Genomic DNA, 20644 nt, shown 5'->3' with positions numbered 1-20644 from the left:
ACTACTAGTACTGATACTACTAGTACTACTAGTACTGATAATACTATTAGTGATACTACTAGTACTACTAGTACTACTAGTACTGATACTACTATTGCTACTAGTACAGATACTACTAGTACTGATACTACTAGTACTACTAGTACTGATACTACTAGTACTACTAGTACTACTAGTACTGATACTACTAGTACTACTAGTAGTACTACTAGTACTACTAGTACTGATACTACTAGTACTGATACTACTAGTACTACTAGTACTACTAGTACTGATACTACTAGTACTGATACTACTAGTACTGATACTAATAGTACTACTAGTACTACTAGTACTGATACTACTAGTGCTACTAGTACTGATACTACTAGTGCTACTAGTACTGATACTACTAGTACTACTAGTACTGATACTACTAGTACTACTATTATTACTTGTACTACTAGTACTGATACTACTAGTACTACTAGTACTGATAATACTATTAGTGAAACTACTAGTACTACTAGTACTACTAGTACTGATATTACTATTGCTTCTAGTACCGATACTACTAGTACTGATACTACTAGTACTACTAGTACTGATACTACTAGTACTACTAGTACTAGTAGTACTGATACTACTAGTACTATTAGTAGTGATACTACTAGTACTGATACTACTAGTACTACTAGTACTGATACCTCTAGTACTACTAGTACTGATACTGCTGCTGCTGATGATGAAAGGGTGTACTAGTAGAGATGGGTTTCTAGTACTACTAGTACTGATACTACTATTGCTTCTAGTACTGATACTACTAGTACTGATACTACTAGTACTACTAGTACTGATACCTCTAGTACTACTAGTACTGATACTGCTGCTGCTGATGATGAAAGGGTGTACTAGTAGAGATGGGTTTCTAGTACTGCTACTACTACTACTACTACTACACTACTACTACTACTACTAGTTCTACTACTACTAGTACTGCTACTACTACTAGTACTGCTACTACTAATGATGAAAGGGTGTACTACTAGAGATGGGGTACTGATACTACTAGTACTGATACTACTAGTACTACTAGTACTACTAGTACTGATACTACTATTGCTACTAGTACTGATACTACTAGTACTACTAGTACTGATACTACTAGTACTACTAGTAGTACTGATACTACTAGTTCTACTAGTACTGATACTACTAGTACTATTAGTAGTGATACTACTAGTACTACTACTAGTACTGATACTGCTGCTGCTGATGATGAAAGGGTGTACTAGTAGAGATGGGTTTCTAGTACTACTAGTACTACTAGTACTGCTACTACTACTACTACTGCTACTACTACTACTAGTACTGATACTACTACTACTAGTACTGATACTACTACTACTAGTACTGATACTACTACTAGTACTACTACTACTACTACTACTACTACTACTAGTACTGCTACTACTACTACTACTACTAGTACTGCTACTACTAGTACTACTAGTAGTGATACTACTAGTACCGATAATACTACTAGTACTACTAGTACTGATACTACTATTGCTACTAGTACTGATACTACTAGTACTACTAGTCCTGATACTACTAGTACTACTAGTAGTACTGATACTACTAGTACTACTAGTATACTAGTTATACTACTACTAGTACTGCTACTGGTGATGATGAAAGGGTGTAAAGGGTGTACTAGTAGAGATGGGGTTCTACTACTACTAGTACTGCTACTGGTGATGATGAAAGGGAGATGGGGTTCTACTACTAGTACTGCTACTGTGATGATGAAAGGGTAGTAGAGATGGGGTTCTACTACTACTAGTACTGCTACTGGTGATGATGAAAGGGTGTACTAGTAGAGATGGGGTTCTACTACTACTAGTACTGCTACTGGTGATGATGAAAGGGTGTAAAGGGTGTACTAGTAGAGATGGGGTTCTACTACTACTAGTACTGCTACTGGTGATGATGAAAGGGTGTAAAGGTGTACTAGTAGAGATGGGGTTCTACTACTACTAGTACTGCTACTGGTGATGATGAAAGGGTGTAAAGGGTGTACTAGTAGAGATGGGGTTCTACTACTACTAGTACTGCTACTGGTGATGATGAAAGGGTGTAAAGGGTGTACTAGTAGAGATGGGGTTCTACTACTACTAGTACTGCTACTGGTGATGATGAAAGGGTGTAAAGGGTGTACTTGTAGAGATGGGGTTCTACTACTACTAGTACTGCTACTGGTGATGATGAAAGGGTGTAAAGGGTGTACTAGTAGAGATGGGGTTCTACTACTACTAGTACTGCTACTGGTGATGATGAAAGGGTGTAAAGGGTGTACTAGTAGAGATGGGGTTCTACTACTACTAGTACTGCTACTGGTGATGATGAAAGGGTGTAAAGGGTGTACTAGTAGAGATGGGGTTCTACTACTACTAGTACTGCTACTGGTGATGATGAAAGGGTGTAAAGGGTGTACTAGTAGAGATGGGGTTCTACTACTACTAGTACTGCTACTGGTGATGATGAAAGGGTGTAAAGGGTGTACTAGTAGAGATGGGGTTCTACTACTACTAGTACTGCTACTGCTGATGATGAAAGGGTGTAAAGGGTGTACTAGTAGAGATGGGGTTCTACTACTACTAGTACTGCTACTGTGATGATGAAAGGGTGTAAAGGGTGTACTAGTAGAGATGGGGTTCTACTACTACTAGTACTGCTACTGGTGATGATGAAAGGGTGTAAAGGGTGTACTAGTAGAGATGGGGTTCTACTACTACTAGTACTGCTACTGGTGATGATGAAAGGGTGTAAAGGGTGTACTAGTAGAGATGGGGTTCTACTACTACTAGTACTGCTACTGGTGATGATGAAAGGGTGTAAAGGGTGTACTAGTAGAGATGGGGTTCTACTACTACTAGTACTGCTACTGGTGATGATGAAAGGGTGAAAGGGTGACTAGTAGAGATGGGGTTCTACTACTACTAGTACTGCTACTGGTGATGATGAAAGGGTGTAAAGGGTGTACTAGTAGAGATGGGGTTCTACTACTACTAGTACTGCTACTGGTGATGATGAAAGGGTGTAAAGGGTGTACTAGTAGAGATGGGGTTCTACTACTACTAGTACTGCTACTGGTGATGATGAAAGGGTGTAAAGGGTGTACTAGTAGAGATGGGGTTCTACTACTACTAGTACTGCTACTGGTGATGATGAAAGGGTGTAAAGGGTGTACTAGTAGAGATGGGGTTCTACTACTACTAGTACTGCTACTGGTGATGATGAAAGGGTGTAAAGGGTGTACTAGTAGAGATGGGGTTCTACTACTACTAGTACTGCTACTGGTGATGATGAAAGGGTGTAAAGGGTGTACTAGTAGAGATGGGGTTCTACTACTACTAGTACTGCTACTGGTGATGATGAAAGGGTGTAAAGGGTGTACTAGTAGAGATGGGGTTCTACTACTACTAGTACTGCTACTGGTGATGATGAAAGGGTGTAAAGGGTGTACTAGTAGAGATGGGGTTCTACTACTACTAGTACTGCTACTGGTGATGATGAAAGGGTAAAGGGTGTACTAGTAGAGATGGGGTTCTACTACTACTAGTACTGCTACTGGTGATGATGAAAGGGTGTAAAGGGTGTACTAGTAGAGATGGGGTTCTACTACTACTAGTACTGCTACTGGTGATGATGAAAGGGTGTAAAGGGTGTACTAGTAGAGATGGGGTTCTACTACTACTAGTACTGCTACTGGTGATGATGAAAGGGTGTAAAGGGTGTACTAGTAGAGATGGGGTTCTACTACTACTAGTACTGCTACTGGTGATGATGAAAGGGTGTAAAGGGTGTACTAGTAGAGATGGGGTTCTACTACTACTAGTACTGCTACTGAGTGATGATGAAAGGGTGTAAAGGGTGTACTAGTAGAGATGGGGTTCTACTACTACTAGTACTGCTACTGGTGATGATGAAAGGGTGTAAAGGGTGTACTAGTAGAGATGGGGTTCTACTACTACTAGTACTGCTACTGGTGATGATGAAAGGGTGTAAAGGGTGTACTAGTAGAGATGGGGTTCTACTACTACTAGTACTGCTACTGGTGATGATGAAAGGGTGTAAAGGGTGTACTAGTAGAGATGGGGTTCTACTACTACTAGTACTGCTACTGGTGATGATGAAAGGGTGTAAAGGGTGTACTAGTAGAGATGGGGTTCTACTACTACTAGTACTGCTACTGCTGATGATGAAAGGGTGTGGGTGTACTAGTAGAGATGGGGTTCTACTACTACTAGTACTGCTACTGGTGATGATGAAAGGGTGTAAAGGGTGTACTAGTAGAGATGGGGTTCTACTACTACTAGTACTGCTACTGGTGATGATGAAAGGGTGTAAAGGGTGTACTAGTAGAGATGGGGTTCTACTACTACTAGTACTGCTACTGGTGATGATGAAAGGGTGTAAAGGGTGTACTAGTAGAGATGGGGTTCTACTACTACTAGTACTGCTACTGGTGATGATGAAAGGGTGTAAAGGGTGTACTAGTAGAGATGGGGTTCTACTACTACTAGTACTGCTACTGGTGATGATGAAAGGGTGTAAAGGGTGTACTAGTAGAGATGGGGTTCTACTACTACTAGTACTGCTACTGGTGATGATGAAAGGGTGTAAAGGGTGTACTAGTAGAGATGGGGTTCTACTACTACTAGTACTGCTACTGGTGATGATGAAAGGGTGTAAAGGGTGTACTAGTAGAGATGGGGTTCTACTACTACTAGTACTGCTACTGGTGATGATGAAAGGGTGTAAAGGGTGTACTAGTAGAGATGGGGTTCTACTACTACTAGTACTGCTACTGGTGATGATGAAAGGGTGTAAAGGGTGTACTAGTAGAGATGGGGTTCTACTACTACTAGTACTGCTACTGGTGATGATGAAAGGGTGTAAAGGGTGTACTAGTAGAGATGGGGTTCTACTACTACTAGTACTGCTACTGGTGATGATGAAAGGGTGTAAAGGGTGTACTAGTAGAGATGGGGTTCTACTACTACTAGTACTGCTACTGGTGATGATGAAAGGGTGTAAAGGGTGTACTAGTAGAGATGGGGTTCTACTACTACTAGTACTGCTACTGGTGATGATGAAAGGGTGTAAAGGGTGTACTAGTAGAGATGGGGTTCTACTACTACTAGTACTGCTACTGGTGATGATGAAAGGGTGGGTGTACTAGTAGAGATGGGGTTCTACTACTACTAGTACTGCTACTGGTGATGATGAAAGGGTGTAAAGGGTGTACTAGTAGAGATGGGGTTCTACTACTACTAGTACTGCTACTGGTGATGATGAAAGGGTGTAAAGGGTGTACTAGTAGAGATGGGGTTCTACTACTACTAGTACTGCTACTAGATGATGAAAGGGTGTAAAGGGTGTACTAGTAGAGATGGGGTTCTACTACTACTAGTACTGCTACTGGTGATGATGAAAGGGTGTAAAGGGTGTACTAGTAGAGATGGGGTTCTACTACTACTAGTACTGCTACTGGTGATGATGAAAGGGTGTAAAGGGTGTACTAGTAGAGATGGGGTTCTACTACTACTAGTACTGCTACTGGTGATGATGAAAGGGTGTAAAGGGTGTACTAGTAGAGATGGGGTTCTACTACTACTAGTACTGCTACTGGTGATGATGAAAGGGTAAAGGGTGTACTAGTAGAGATGGGGTTCTACTACTACTAGTACTGCTACTGGTGATGATGAAAGGGTGTAAAGGGTGTACTAGTAGAGATGGGGTTCTACTACTACTAGTACTGCTACTGCTGATGATGAAAGGGTGTAAAGGGTGTACTAGTAGAGATGGGGTTCTACTACTACTAGTGACTGCTACTAGTTCTACTACTACTAGTACTGCTACTGGTGATGATGAAAGGGTGTAAAGGGTGTACTGGTAGAGATGGGGTTCTACTACTACTAGTACTGCTACTGCTGATGATGAAAGGGTGTAAAGGGTGTACTAGTAGAGATGGGGTTCTACTACTACTAGTACTGCTACTGGTGATGATGAAAGGGTGTAAAGGGTGTACTAGTAGAGATGGGGTTCTACTACTACTAGTACTGCTACTGATGATGAAAGGGTGTAAAGGGTGTACTAGTAGAGATGGGGTCTCACTACTACTAGTACTGCTACTGGTGATGATGAAAGGGTGTAAAGGGTGTACTAGTAGAGATGGGGTTCTACTACTACTAGTACTGCTACTGGTGATGATGAAAGGGTGTAAAGGGTGTACTAGTAGAGATGGGGTTCTACTACTACTAGTACTGCTACTGGTGATGATGAAAGGGTGTACTAGTAGAGATGGGGTTCTACTACTAGTAGTACTGCTACTGGTGATGATGAAAGGGTGTAAAGGGTGTACTAGTAGAGATGGGGTTCTACTACTACTAGTACTGCTACTGGTGATGATGAAAGGGTGTAAAGGGTGTACTAGTAGAGATGGGGTTCTACTACTACTAGTACTGCTACTGGTGATGATGAAAGGGTGTAAAGGGTGTACTAGTAGAGATGGGTTTCTACTACTACTAGTACTGCTACTGGTGATGATGAAAGGGTGTAAAGGGTGTACTAGTAGAGATGGGGTTCTACTACTACTAGTACTGCTACTGGTGATGATGAAAGGGGTGTACTAGTAGAGATGGGGTTCTACTACTACTAGTACTGCTACTGGTGATGATGAAAGGGTGTAAAGGGTGTACTAGTAGAGATGGGGTTCTACTACTACTAGTACTGCTACTGGTGATGATGAAAGGGTGTAAAGGGTGTACTAGTAGAGATGGGGTTCTACTACTACTAGTACTGCTACTGGTGATGATGAAAGGGTGTAAAGGGTGTACTAGTAGAGATGGGGTTCTACTACTACTAGTACTGCTACTGGTGATGATGAAAGGGTGTAAAGGGTGTACTAGTAGAGATGGGGTTCTACTACTACTAGTACTGCTACTGCTGATGATGAAAGGGTGTAAAGGGTGTACTAGTAGAGATGGGGTTCTACTACTACTAGTACTGCTACTGGTGATGATGAAAGGGTGTAAAGGGTGTACTAGTAGAGATGGGGTTCTACTACTACTAGTACTGCTACTGGTGATGATGAAAGGGTGTAAAGGGTGTACTAGTAGAGATGGGGTTCTACTACTACTAGTACTGCTACTGCTGATGATGAAAGGGTGTAAAGGGTGTACTAGTAGAGATGGGGTTCTACTACTACTAGTACTGCTACTGGTGATGATGAAAGGGTGTAAAGGGTGTACTAGTAGAGATGGGGTTCTACTACTACTAGTACTGCTACTGGTGATGATGAAAGGGTGTAAAGGGTGTACTAGTAGAGATGGGGTTCTACTACTACTAGTACTGCTACTGGTGATGATGAAAGGGTGTAAAGGGTGTACTAGTAGAGATGGGGTTCTACTACTACTAGTACTGCTACTGGTGATGATGAAAGGGTGTAAAGGGTGTACTAGTAGAGATGGGGTTCTACTACTACTAGTACTGCTACTGCTGATGATGAAAGGGTGTAAAGGGTGTACTAGTAGAGATGGGGTTCTACTACTACTAGTACTGCTACTGCTGATGATGAAAGGGTGTAAAGGGTGTACTAGTAGAGATGGGGTTCTACTACTACTAGTACTGCTACTGGTGATGATGAAAGGGTGTAAAGGGTGTACTAGTAGAGATGGGGTTCTACTACTACTAGTACTGCTACTGGTGATGATGAAAGGGTGTAAAGGGTGTACTAGTAGAGATGGGGTTCTACTACTACTAGTACTGCTACTGGTGATGATGAAAGGGTGTAAAGGGTGTACTAGTAGAGATGGGGTTCTACTACTACTAGTACTGCTACTGGTGATGATGAAAGGGTGTAAAGGGTGTACTAGTAGAGATGGGGTTCTACTACTACTAGTACTGCTACTGCTGATGATGAAAGGGTGTAAAGGGTGTACTAGTAGAGATGGGGTTCTACTACTACTAGTACTGCTACTAGTTCTACTACTACTAGTACTGCTACTGGTGATGATGAAAGGGTGTAAAGGGTGTACTGGTAGAGATGGGGTTCTACTACTACTAGTACTGCTACTGCTGATGATGAAAGGGTGTAAAGGGTGTACTAGTAGAGATGGGGTTCTACTACTACTAGTACTGCTACTAGTTCTACTACTACTAGTACTGCTACTGGTGATGATGAAAGGGTGTAAAGGGTGTACTGGTAGAGATGGGGTTCTACTACTACTAGTACTGCTACTGCTGATGATGAAAGGGTGTAAAGGGTGTACTAGTAGAGATGGGGTTCTACTACTACTAGTACTGCTACTAGTTCTACTACTACTAGTACTGCTACTGGTGATGATGAAAGGGTGTAAAGGGTGTACTGGTAGAGATGGGGTTCTACTACTACTAGTACTGCTACTGCTGATGATGAAAGGGTGTAAAGGGTGTACTAGTAGAGATGGGGTTCTACTACTACTAGTACTGCTACTGGTGATGATGAAAGGGTGTAAAGGGTGTACTAGTAGAGATGGGGTTCTACTACTACTAGTACTGCTACTGCTGATGATGAAAGGGTGTAAAGGGTGTACTAGTAGAGATGGGGTTCTACTACTACTAGTACTGCTACTGGTGATGATGAAAGGGTGTAAAGGGTGTACTGGTAGAGATGGGGTTCTACTACTACTAGTACTGCTACTGGTGATGATGAAAGGGTGTAAAGGGTGTACTAGTAGAGATGGGGTTCTACTACTACTAGTACTGCTACTGGTGATGATGAAAGGGTGTAAAGGGTGTACTAGTAGAGATGGGGTTCTACTACTACTAGTACTGCTACTGGTGATGATGAAAGGGTGTAAAGGGTGTACTAGTAGAGATGGGGTTCTACTACTACTAGTACTGCTACTGGTGATGATGAAAGGGTGTAAAGGGTGTACTAGTAGAGATGGGGTTCTACTACTACTAGTACTGCTACTGCTGATGATGAAAGGGTGTAAAGGGTGTACTAGTAGAGATGGGGTTCTACTACTACTAGTACTGCTACTAGTTCACTACTACTAGTACTGCTACTGGTGATGATGAAAGGGTGTAAAGGGTGTACTGGTAGAGATGGGGTTCTACTACTACTAGTACTGCTACTGCTGATGATGAAAGGGTGTAAAGGGTGTACTAGTAGAGATGGGGTTCTACTACTACTAGTACTGCTACTAGTTCTACTACTACTAGTACTGCTACTGGTGATGATGAAAGGGTGTAAAGGGTGTACTGGTAGAGATGGGGTTCTACTACTACTAGTACTGCTACTGCTGATGATGAAAGGGTGTAAAGGGTGTACTAGTAGAGATGGGGTTCTACTACTACTAGTACTGCTACTAGTTCTACTACTACTAGTACTGCTACTGGTGATGATGAAAGGGTGTAAAGGGTGTACTGGTAGAGATGGGGTTCTACTACTACTAGTACTGCTACTGCTGATGATGAAAGGGTGTAAAGGGTGTACTAGTAGAGATGGGGTTCTACTACTACTAGTACTGCTACTGGTGATGATGAAAGGGTGTAAAGGGTGTACTAGTAGAGATGGGGTTCTACTACTACTAGTACTGCTACTGCTGATGATGAAAGGGTGTAAAGGGTGTACTAGTAGAGATGGGGTTCTACTACTACTAGTACTGCTACTGGTGATGATGAAAGGGTGTAAAGGGTGTACTGGTAGAGATGGGGTTCTACTACTACTAGTACTGCTACTGGTGATGATGAAAGGGTGTAAAGGGTGTACTAGTAGAGATGGGGTTCTACTACTACTAGTACTGCTACTGGTGATGATGAAAGGGTGTAAAGGGTGTACTAGTAGAGATGGGGTTCTACTACTACTAGTACTGCTACTGGTGATGATGAAAGGGTGTAAAGGGTGTACTAGTAGAGATGGGGTTCTACTACTACTAGTACTGCTACTGCTGATGATGAAAGGGTGTAAAGGGTGTACTAGTAGAGATGGGGTTCTACTACTACTAGTACTGCTACTAGTTCTACTACTACTAGTACTGCTACTGGTGATGATGAAAGGGTGTAAAGGGTGTACTGGTAGAGATGGGGTTCTACTACTACTAGTACTGCTACTGCTGATGATGAAAGGGTAAAGGGTGTACTAGTAGAGATGGGGTTCTACTACTACTAGTACTGCTACTGGTGATGATGAAAGGGTGTAAAGGGTGTACTAGTAGAGATGGGGTTCTACTACTACTAGTACTGCTACTGCTGATGATGAAAGGGTGTAAAGGGTGTACTAGTAGAGATGGGGTTCTACTACTACTAGTACTGCTACTGGTGATGATGAAAGGGTGTAAGGGTGTACTAGTAGAGATGGGGTTCTACTACTACTAGTACTGCTACTGGTGATGATGAAAGGGTGTAAAGGGTGTACTGGTAGAGATGGGGTTCTACTACTACTAGTACTGCTACTGGTGATGATGAAAGGGTGTAAAGGGTGTACTGGTAGAGATGGGGTTCTACTACTACTAGTACTGCTACTGGTGATGATGAAAGGGTGTAAAGGGTGTACTAGTAGAGATGGGGTTCTACTACTACTAGTACTGCTACTGGTGATGATGAAAGGGTGTACTAGTAGAGATGGGTTTCTACTACTAGTAGTACTGCTACTGGTGATGATGAAAGGGTGTAAAGGGTGTACTAGTAGAGATGGGGTTCTACTACTACTAGTACTGCTACTGGTGATGATGAAAGGGTGTAAAGGGTGTACTAGTAGAGATGGGGTTCTACTACTACTAGTACTGCTACTGGTGATGATGAAAGGGTGTACTAGTAGAGATGGGGTTCTACTACTACTAGTACTGCTACTGGTGATGATGAAAGGGTGTAAAGGGTGTACTAGTAGAGATGGGGTTCTACTACTACTAGTACTGCTACTGGTGATGATGAAAGGGTGTAAAGGGTGTACTAGTAGAGATGGGTTCTACTACTACTAGTACTGCTACTGGTGATGATGAAAGGGTGTAAAGGGTGTACTAGTAGAGATGGGGTTCCACTACTACTAGTACTGCTACTGGTGATGATGAAAGGGTGTAAAGGGTGTACTAGTAGAGATGGGGTTCTACTACTACTAGTACTGCTACTGCTGATGATGAAAGGGTGTAAAGGGTGTACTAGTAGAGATGGGGTTCTACTACTACTAGTACTGCTACTGGTGATGATGAAAGGGTGTAAAGGGTGTACTAGTAGAGATGGGGTTCTACTACTACTAGTACTGCTACTGGTGATGATGAAAGGGTGTAAAGGGTGTACTAGTAGAGATGGGGTTCTACTACTACTAGTACTGCTACTGCTGATGATGAAAGGGTGTAAAGGGTGTACTAGTAGAGATGGGGTTCTACTACTACTAGTACTGCTACTGGTGATGATGAAAGGGTGTAAAGGGTGTACTAGTAGAGATGGGGTTCTACTACTACTAGTACTGCTACTGGTGATGATGAAAGGGTGGCAAAGGGTGTACTAGTAGAGATGGGGTTCTACTACTACTAGTACTGCTACTGGTGATGATGAAAGGGTGTAAAGGGTGTACTAGTAGAGATGGGGTTCTACTACTACTAGTACTGCTACTGGTGATGATGAAAGGGTGTAAAGGGTGTACTAGTAGAGATGGGGTTCTACTACTACTAGTACTGCTACTGCTGATGATGAAAGGGTGTAAAGGGTGTACTAGTAGAGATGGGGTTCTACTACTACTAGTACTGCTACTGCTGATGATGAAAGGGTGTAAAGGGTGTACTAGTAGAGATGGGGTTCTACTACTACTAGTACTGCTACTGGTGATGATGAAAGGGTGTAAAGGGTGTACTAGTAGAGATGGGGTTCTACTACTACTAGTACTGCTACTGGTGATGATGAAAGGGTGTAAAGGGTGTACTAGTAGAGATGGGGTTCTACTACTACTAGTACTGCTACTGGTGATGATGAAAGGGTGTAAAGGGTGTACTAGTAGAGATGGGGTTCTACTACTACTAGTACTGCTACTGGTGATGATGAAAGGGTGTAAAGGGTGTACTAGTAGAGATGGGGTTCTACTACTACTAGTACTGCTACTGCTGATGATGAAAGGGTGTACTAGTAGAGATGGGTTTCTAGTACTACTAGTACTGCTACTAGTTCTACTACTACTAGTACTGCTACTACTACTAGTAGTACTGCTACTACTACTAGTACTTCTACTGGTGATGATGAAAGGGTGTACTAGTAGAGATGGGGTTCTACTACTACTAGTACTGCTACTAGTTCTACTACTACTAGTACTGCTACTGGTGATGATGAAAGGGTGTAAAGGGTGTACTGGTAGAGATGGGGTTCTACTACTACTAGTACTGCTACTGCTGATGATGAAAGGGTGTAAAGGGTGTACTAGTAGAGATGGGGTTCTACTACTACTAGTACTGCTACTAGTTCTACTACTACTAGTACTGCTACTGGTGATGATGAAAGGGTGTAAAGGGTGTACTGGTAGAGATGGGGTTCTACTACTACTAGTACTGCTACTGCTGATGATGAAAGGGTGTAAAGGGTGTACTAGTAGAGATGGGGTTCTACTACTACTAGTACTGCTACTGGTGATGATGAAAGGGTGTAAAGGGTGTACTAGTAGAGATGGGGTTCTACTACTACTAGTACTGCTACTGCTGATGATGAAAGGGTGTAAAGGGTGTACTAGTAGAGATGGGGTTCTACTACTACTAGTACTGCTACTGGTGATGATGAAAGGGTGTAAAGGGTGTACTGGTAGAGATGGGGTTCTACTACTACTAGTACTGCTACTGGTGATGATGAAAGGGTAAAGGGTGTACTAGTAGAGATGGGGTTCTACTACTACTAGTACTGCTACTGGTGATGATGAAAGGGTGTAAAGGGTGTACTAGTAGAGATGGGGTTCTACTACTACTAGTACTGCTACTGGTGATGATGAAAGGGTGTAAAGGGTGTACTAGTAGAGATGGGGTTCTACTACTACTAGTACTGCTACTGGTGATGATGAAAGGGTGTAAAGGGTGTACTAGTAGAGATGGGGTTCTACTACTACTAGTACTGCTACTGCTGATGATGAAAGGGTGTAAAGGGTGTACTAGTAGAGATGGGGTTCTACTACTACTAGTACTGCTACTAGTTCTACTACTACTAGTACTGCTACTGGTGATGATGAAAGGGTGTAAAGGGTGTACTGGTAGAGATGGGGTTCTACTACTACTAGTACTGCTACTGCTGATGATGAAAGGGTGTAAAGGGTGTACTAGTAGAGATGGGGTTCTACTACTACTAGTACTGCTACTAGTTCTACTACTACTAGTACTGCTACTGGTGATGATGAAAGGGTGTAAAGGGTGTACTGGTAGAGATGGGGTTCTACTACTACTAGTACTGCTACTGGTGATGATGAAAGGGTGTAAAGGGTGTACTAGTAGAGATGGGGTTCTACTACTACTAGTACTGCTACTGCTGATGATGAAAGGGTGTAAAGGGTGTACTAGTAGAGATGGGGTTCTACTACTACTAGTACTGCTACTGCTGATGATGAAAGGGTGTAAAGGGTGTACTAGTAGAGATGGGGTTCTACTACTACTAGTACTGCTACTGGTGATGATGAAAGGGTGTAAAGGGTGTACTAGTAGAGATGGGGTTCTACTACTACTAGTACTGCTACTGCTGATGATGAAAGGGTGTAAAGGGTGTACTAGTAGAGATGGGGTTCTACTACTACTAGTACTGCTACTGCTGATGATGAAAGGGTGTAAAGGGTGTACTAGTAGAGATGGGGTTCTACTACTACTAGTACTGCTACTGGTGATGATGAAAGGGTGTAAAGGGTGTACTAGTAGAGATGGGGTTCTACTACTACTAGTACTGCTACTGGTGATGATGAAAGGGTGAAAGGGTGTACTAGTAGAGATGGGGTTCTACTACTACTAGTACTGCTACTGGTGATGATGAAAGGGTGTAAAGGGTGTACTAGTAGAGATGGGGTTCTACTACTACTAGTACTGCTACTGGTGATGATGAAAGGGTGTAAAGGGTGTACTAGTAGAGATGGGGTTCTACTACTACTAGTACTGCTACTGCTGATGATGAAAGGGTGTAAAGGGTGTACTAGTAGAGATGGGGTTCTACTACTACTAGTACTGCTACTAGTTCTACTACTACTAGTACTGCTACTGGTGATGATGAAAGGGTGTAAAGGGTGTACTGGTAGAGATGGGGTTCTACTACTACTAGTACTGCTACTGCTGATGATGAAAGGGTGTAAAGGGTGTACTAGTAGAGATGGGGTTCTACTACTACTAGTACTGCTACTAGTTCTACTACTACTAGTACTGCTACTGGTGATGATGAAAGGGTGTAAAGGGTGTACTGGTAGAGATGGGGTTCTACTACTACTAGTACTGCTACTGCTGATGATGAAAGGGTGTAAAGGGTGTACTAGTAGAGATGGGGTTCTACTACTACTAGTACTGCTACTAGTTCTACTACTACTAGTACTGCTACTGGTGATGATGAAAGGGTGTAAAGGGTGTACTGGTAGAGATGGGGTTCTACTACTACTAGTACTGCTACTGCTGATGATGAAAGGGTGTAAAGGGTGTACTAGTAGAGATGGGGTTCTACTACTACTAGTACTGCTACTGGTGATGATGAAAGGGTGTAAAGGGTGTACTAGTAGAGATGGGGTTCTACTACTACTAGTACTGCTACTGCTGATGATGAAAGGGTGTAAAGGTGTACTAGTAGAGATGGGGTTCTACTACTACTAGTACTGCTACTGGTGATGATGAAAGGGTGTAAAGGGTGTACTGGTAGAGATGGGGTTCTACTACTACTAGTACTGCTACTGGTGATGATGAAAGGGTGTAAAAGGGTGTACTAGTAGAGATGGGGTTCTACTACTACTAGTACTGCTACTGGTGATGATGAAAGGGTGTAAAGGGTGTACTAGTAGAGATGGGGTTCTACTACTACTAGTACTGCTACTGGTGATGATGAAAGGGTGTAAAGGGTGTACTAGTAGAGATGGGGTTCTACTACTACTAGTACTGCTACTGCTGATGATGAAAGGGTGAAAGGGTGTACTAGTAGAGATGGGGTTCTACTACTACTAGTACTGCTACTAGTTCTACTACTACTAGTACTGCTACTGGTGATGATGAAAGGGTGTAAAGGGTGTACTGGTAGAGATGGGGTTCTACTACTACTAGTACTGCTACTGCTGATGATGAAAGGGTGTAAAGGGTGTACTAGTAGAGATGGGGTTCTACTACTACTAGTACTGCTACTGGTGATGATGAAAGGGTGTAAAGGGTGTACTAGTAGAGATGGGGTTCTACTACTACTAGTACTGCTACTGCTGATGATGAAAGGGTGTAAAGGGTGTACTAGTAGAGATGGGGTTCTACTACTACTAGTACTGCTACTGGTGATGATGAAAGGGTGTAAAGGGTGTACTAGTAGAGATGGGGTTCTACTACTACTAGTACTGCTACTGGTGATGATGAAAGGGTGTAAAGGGTGTACTGGTAGAGATGGGGTTCTACTACTACTAGTACTGCTACTGGTGATGATGAAAGGGTGTAAAGGGTGTACTGGTAGAGATGGGGTTCTACTACTACTAGTACTGCTACTGGTGATGATGAAAGGGTGTAAAGGGTGTACTAGTAGAGATGGGGTTCTACTACTACTAGTACTGCTACTGGTGATGATGAAAGGGTGTACTAGTAGAGATGGGTTTCTACTACTAGTAGTACTGCTACTGGTGATGATGAAAGGGTGTAAAGGGTGTACTAGTAGAGATGGGGTTCTACTACTACTAGTACTGCTACTGGTGATGATGAAAGGGTGTAAAGGGTGTATTAGTAGAGATGGGGTACTACTACTACTAGTACTGCTACTGGTGTTGATGAAAGGGTGTAAAGGGTGTACTAGTAGAGATGGGGTTCTACTACTAGTACTGCTACTGGTGATGATGAAAGGGTGTAAAGGGTGTACTAGTAGAGATGGGGTTCTACTACTAGTACTGCTACTGGTGATGATGAAAGGGTGTACTAGTAGAGATGGGGTTCTACTACTACTAGTACTGCTACTGGTGTTGATGAAAGGGTGTAAAGGGTGTACTAGTAGAGATGGGGTTCTACTACTACTAGTACTGCTACTGGTGATGATGAAAGGGTGTAAAGGGTGTACTAGTAGAGATGGGGTTCTACTACTACTAGTACTGCTACTACTGAAAGGGTGTAAAGGGTGTACTAGTAGAGATGGGGTTCTACTACTACTAGTACTGCTACTGGTGATGATGAAAGGGTGTAAAGGGTGTACTAGTAGAGATGGGGTTCTACTACTACTAGTACTGCTACTGCTGATGATGAAAGGGTGTAAAGGGTGTACTAGTAGAGATGGGGTTCTACTACTACTAGTACTGCTACTGGTGATGATGAAAGGGTGTAAAGGGTGTACTGGTAGAGATGGGGTTCTTGCAGGCTTGTTGACCGTGTTCTGTCAGAAGCTGCTGAACGTGGTTCCTCAGGACTCATGGACTCATCCTTTTGTCCACTGCAACCCAAGCCGCTGTATCACCACTGAAGCAGTGCTGGACGGTCAATGTGTGCTCATCTCAGGCTGATCACTCTGAATACTCTATGACCTCTGATCCCTAACCTTTGACCCCTAACCAGTGGGGGGTTATTGTGTCCAGAAGAAAGGGGTGGGGGACCAACTAGTAAGTAGATGCCTAACAATCTGGTTGTTTACACAGAACCCACCTTGCTGTCTGTTCTCTACATTTTCAAACTGTCTTTTCAGTATTTTGGTCTTTTGTTTATATTTCTTCCTATATTTTAAATAGCACTTATGTAGACTGTTGTGTTTTTCTTATTTTGAGAGTGTCTTTAAATGTTAAACGGGGAAGTCCTAGAGGAGTACTAAGCAGGGTTGGGCTCCATTCCATTCAGAAAGTTAACCATTTTCCTCATTGAAATGCATTGAAGAGAATATTAACTTCATTGTACTTCCTGAATTGAAAGGGAATTGACCCCAACCCGGATACTGTTCCCCAGGCGCCGAAGACGTGGATGTGGATTAAGGCAGCCCCCCGCACCTCTGATTCAGAGGGGTTGGGTTAAACAACTGACTAGGTATCCCCCCCTTACATAACTGGTTGTATGAAGGCATGATATTTGGTCCTGAAGAAGTTCGTTCTTTAGGAAGTGCACATCTCGGGAAGGTAAAATAGTGACTAGAATTCAGAATGAGAAGTCAGAGCTCTAGAGTCCCCAGGCTCCATTCAGAGAGAGAGAGAGAGAGAGAGAGAGAGAGAGAGAGAGAGAGAGAGAGAGAGAGAGAGAGAGAGAGAGAGAGAGAGAGAGAGAGAGAGAGAGAGAGAGAGAGAGAGAGGAGAGAGAGAGAGAGAGACCTGGAGGAACCTATTGAACTAGTTATCTAATGTTATCATCGGGTTGTTACTGTCTGTATTCTACCGACAGATATTCCTGAAGATTTCTTCACACTTCCTGTGCCTTGTCTCGTTATTGTTTTTTTTTTTTTTTAGTTTTTTTTTTAAAAATACTCTGTTTGCTCTGAATGTTTTCAAACTCTTTTATATGAAATACCCAAGACATTGTGCTAAGTGTCCTTCCTGTGCTGCACTATGAATGTGAATTTTTGGTTTTATAAATAAAGTTTTTTAAACAGCCAATGATGACAGGAGGGAAGAGTGACTGGGGTTCTGAAGGTTGTTTTGTTGAGTGCTGGCTGACCTTTTCTACACAGAAACGTACTGCAGAAAGACAAGTCACTACAGTCAGCCTGTCGTTACTATACATTCAGACACTAGGAAAAGGATTTTAACATCTGAAATCCAGTCCACTATATGTTGTGTGTGTGTGTGAGGCTATAATATGGAGGAGAGCAACACACACACAGTCATTTCAAACATTTTCATTATTTTTCTCCACATGTCATAAACCAAAAAGCGTAAGAAAAGAGCATGCTTGGGCATGCAATGATGTCACAACATGATGTCACAACATGATGTCACAACATGATGTCACCGGGTGCCGAGTATAAAAAGGCGTAAACAGATTTTTTTTTTTAAGCTCATTCATAAAACTCTGGATCGACATTTTGAAAATCCACAAGAGTTTATTTTTTTTAAAGCTAGCGTTTTTTAAAATGTATTTGACACCGATGATGGTCTCTGCCTCAGCGTCAGCCACCTGTAGCTGGATGAAAACACCAGGAGAGCCGGAGAGAGAGAGAGAGAGACTCACAAACTGACTGACACCAGATTGAGCAGGCTAAACAAACATGCTGAAAAACATGGGGCCCCCCAGCATGTCTGGAAGTGACACTGAAGGAGAACACATTGGTATTCCCAAATAGCACCCTATTCACTATATACCATGCACCATTCTGGACCAGGGCCCACGCATACCTGTTCTCCCAAAGCAGTGCACTAGCTACATAGGGAAGGGGGCTCCATTTGGGACTTTGGACTAGTCTGGAAGAGACCCAGTTCTCCCTGTGGACTGTTCTGGAAGAAGGCCGACAGGGAGAGAGACTAAACGGTGCATGCCACTTCAGGCGGGGTCAACCGTTCACCATTCTGAAGGTCACCCCCCCCCTCCCCCTCCCAGACTGCATTTCCCACGAGGGGGGTTTCATCAAGTGAATCATTACATTAATAAAAAATAAATAAATACGAGGCACTCAGCATTCTCTCTGTCTGGCAAAATGCTCAAAAGTAACAAACATTTGAATAATAATGATACATACATATATATATCTATATATATATTTAGAATCAGTGTTATAATGTAACAGTCTCAACACTGTACACAGGGGCCTGAATTCTCCCACCTCCATAGTCCTGTGTGTGTGTGTGTGTGTGTGTGTGTGTGTGTGTGTGTGTGTGTGTGTGTGTGTGTGTGTGTGTGTGTGTGTGTGTGTGTGTGTGTGTGTGTGTGTGTGTGTGTGTGTAGTGTGGACACTACGTGTGTTTTGTTGCGTAAGTGATAGGGGTTGAGATCATTCATGAATGATTCATGAATAAAAAAAATAAAAAAATAATAGAAAAGTGTGGGTTTTTATTCAATTCATGATTCGAATCGTAAATCTTAAAAATGTCCATGTCCCGATTCGACTGAATGTGAAACTGCATTGATCCCAACTCTCGGTTCGGAGTTGCAGTGAATCATAAGAATGGATCATCTAGGAGGGTTTGTGGACAAATGAAGAACAACAGATGGAATAGACAGAGGGATAGAAAGATGCTGTTTTAATGCAATGACTGTGTGTGTGACTGTGTGTGTGTGTGTGTGTGTGTGTGTGTGTGTGTGTGTGTGTATGACTGTGTGTGTGTGTGACTGTGTGTGTGTGTGACTGTGTGTGTGTATGACTGTGTGTGTGTGTGTGTGTGTGTGTGTGTGTGTGTGTGTGTGTGTGTGTGTGTGTGTGTGTGTGTGTGTGTGTGTGTGTGTGTGTGTGTGACTGCGTGTGTGTGTGTGTGTGTGTGTGTGTGTGTGTGTGTGTGTGTGTGTGTGTGTGTGTGTGTGTGTGTATGACTGTGTGTGTGTGTGTGTGTGTGTGTGTGTGTGTGTGTGTGTGTGTGTGTGTGTGTGTGTGTGTGTGTGTGTGTGTGTGTGTGACTGTGTGTGTGTGTGTGTGTGTATGACTGTGTGTGTGTATGACTGTGTGTGTGTGTGTGTGTGTGTGTGTGTGTGTGTGTGTGTGTGTGTGTGACTGTGTGTGTGTGTGTGTGTGACTGTGTGTGTGTGTGTGTGTGTGTGTGTGTGTGTGTGTGTGTGTGTGTGTGTGTGTGTGTGTGTGTGTATGACTGCGTGTGTGTGTGTGTATGACTGCGTGTGTGTGTGTGTATGACTGTGTGTGTGTGTATGACTGAGTGACTGTATGTGTGTGAGAGAGTGTATCTGTGTGTGTATGTGTGAGTGTGCATGTAAGAGAGTGTGTGTGTGTGAGAGAGTGTGCATGTGAGAGAGTGTGTGTGTGTGTATGTGTGAGAGTGTGTGTGTGTGTTTCTGTGTATGTGTGTGTGTGAGTTAGTGTATGTGTGTGTATATGTGTGTGTGTGTGTGTGTGTTATGGTGAACAGGAAAATAAACATGGCGGAGCCCTTTGACATGGATCTACTCTTGCAGCATAGTTTGGTAGCATAGATCAGGACTACGTCCCTAATGGCACCATATGCCCTCTATCATGCACTGTGTTTAACCGTAGCCCCCATAGAGCTCTGGTCAAAAGTAGTACACTATATAGGGAATAGGGTGCCATTTGAGAGGCACCCCAGCGGTTGGTGGATGAGGCCATCGGGTATAGGGGTTAGGGGCTAAGGTGGGTGAAGAAGAAGGAGTGTGATCACCATGGGCTAGCATGTCATATTGTTAAGTGGGATACAGTGTGGGACAGAGGGTGCTGTACACTAGTCTTGGATGGACGGGCCCAGTGGACACAGTCTGTGCCCTGTGTATCCTATCCTGGTGCCCTACTAACAGAACCCGTTTGTGGCCGACTACGCCACCACATCGCATCATCACCATCAGTCGTAATGTCAAAATAC

At 42.9% G+C, this 20644-nt stretch overlaps 1 long non-coding RNA gene across 1 annotated transcript; it reads left to right on the top strand.

The window, feature by feature from the left end:
• The first annotated feature begins 17664 nt into the window (after positions 1-17664).
• On the top strand, positions 17665-19107 carry LOC127918079 (uncharacterized). Its single transcript, XR_008098753.1, has 2 exons — positions 17665-18985; positions 19050-19107. It is a non-coding gene; the product is annotated as an uncharacterized LOC127918079 (long non-coding RNA).
• The last annotated feature ends 1537 nt before the right edge of the window (positions 19108-20644 follow it).

This window comes from Oncorhynchus keta, unplaced genomic scaffold (assembly GCF_023373465.1).
Source record: "Oncorhynchus keta strain PuntledgeMale-10-30-2019 unplaced genomic scaffold, Oket_V2 Un_contig_13078_pilon_pilon, whole genome shotgun sequence".
Taxonomy (NCBI): Eukaryota; Metazoa; Chordata; class Actinopteri; order Salmoniformes; family Salmonidae; genus Oncorhynchus; species Oncorhynchus keta.
The sequence above is the reverse complement of the archived record's forward strand: the minus strand, read 5'-3'. Positions and strand labels throughout refer to the sequence as shown.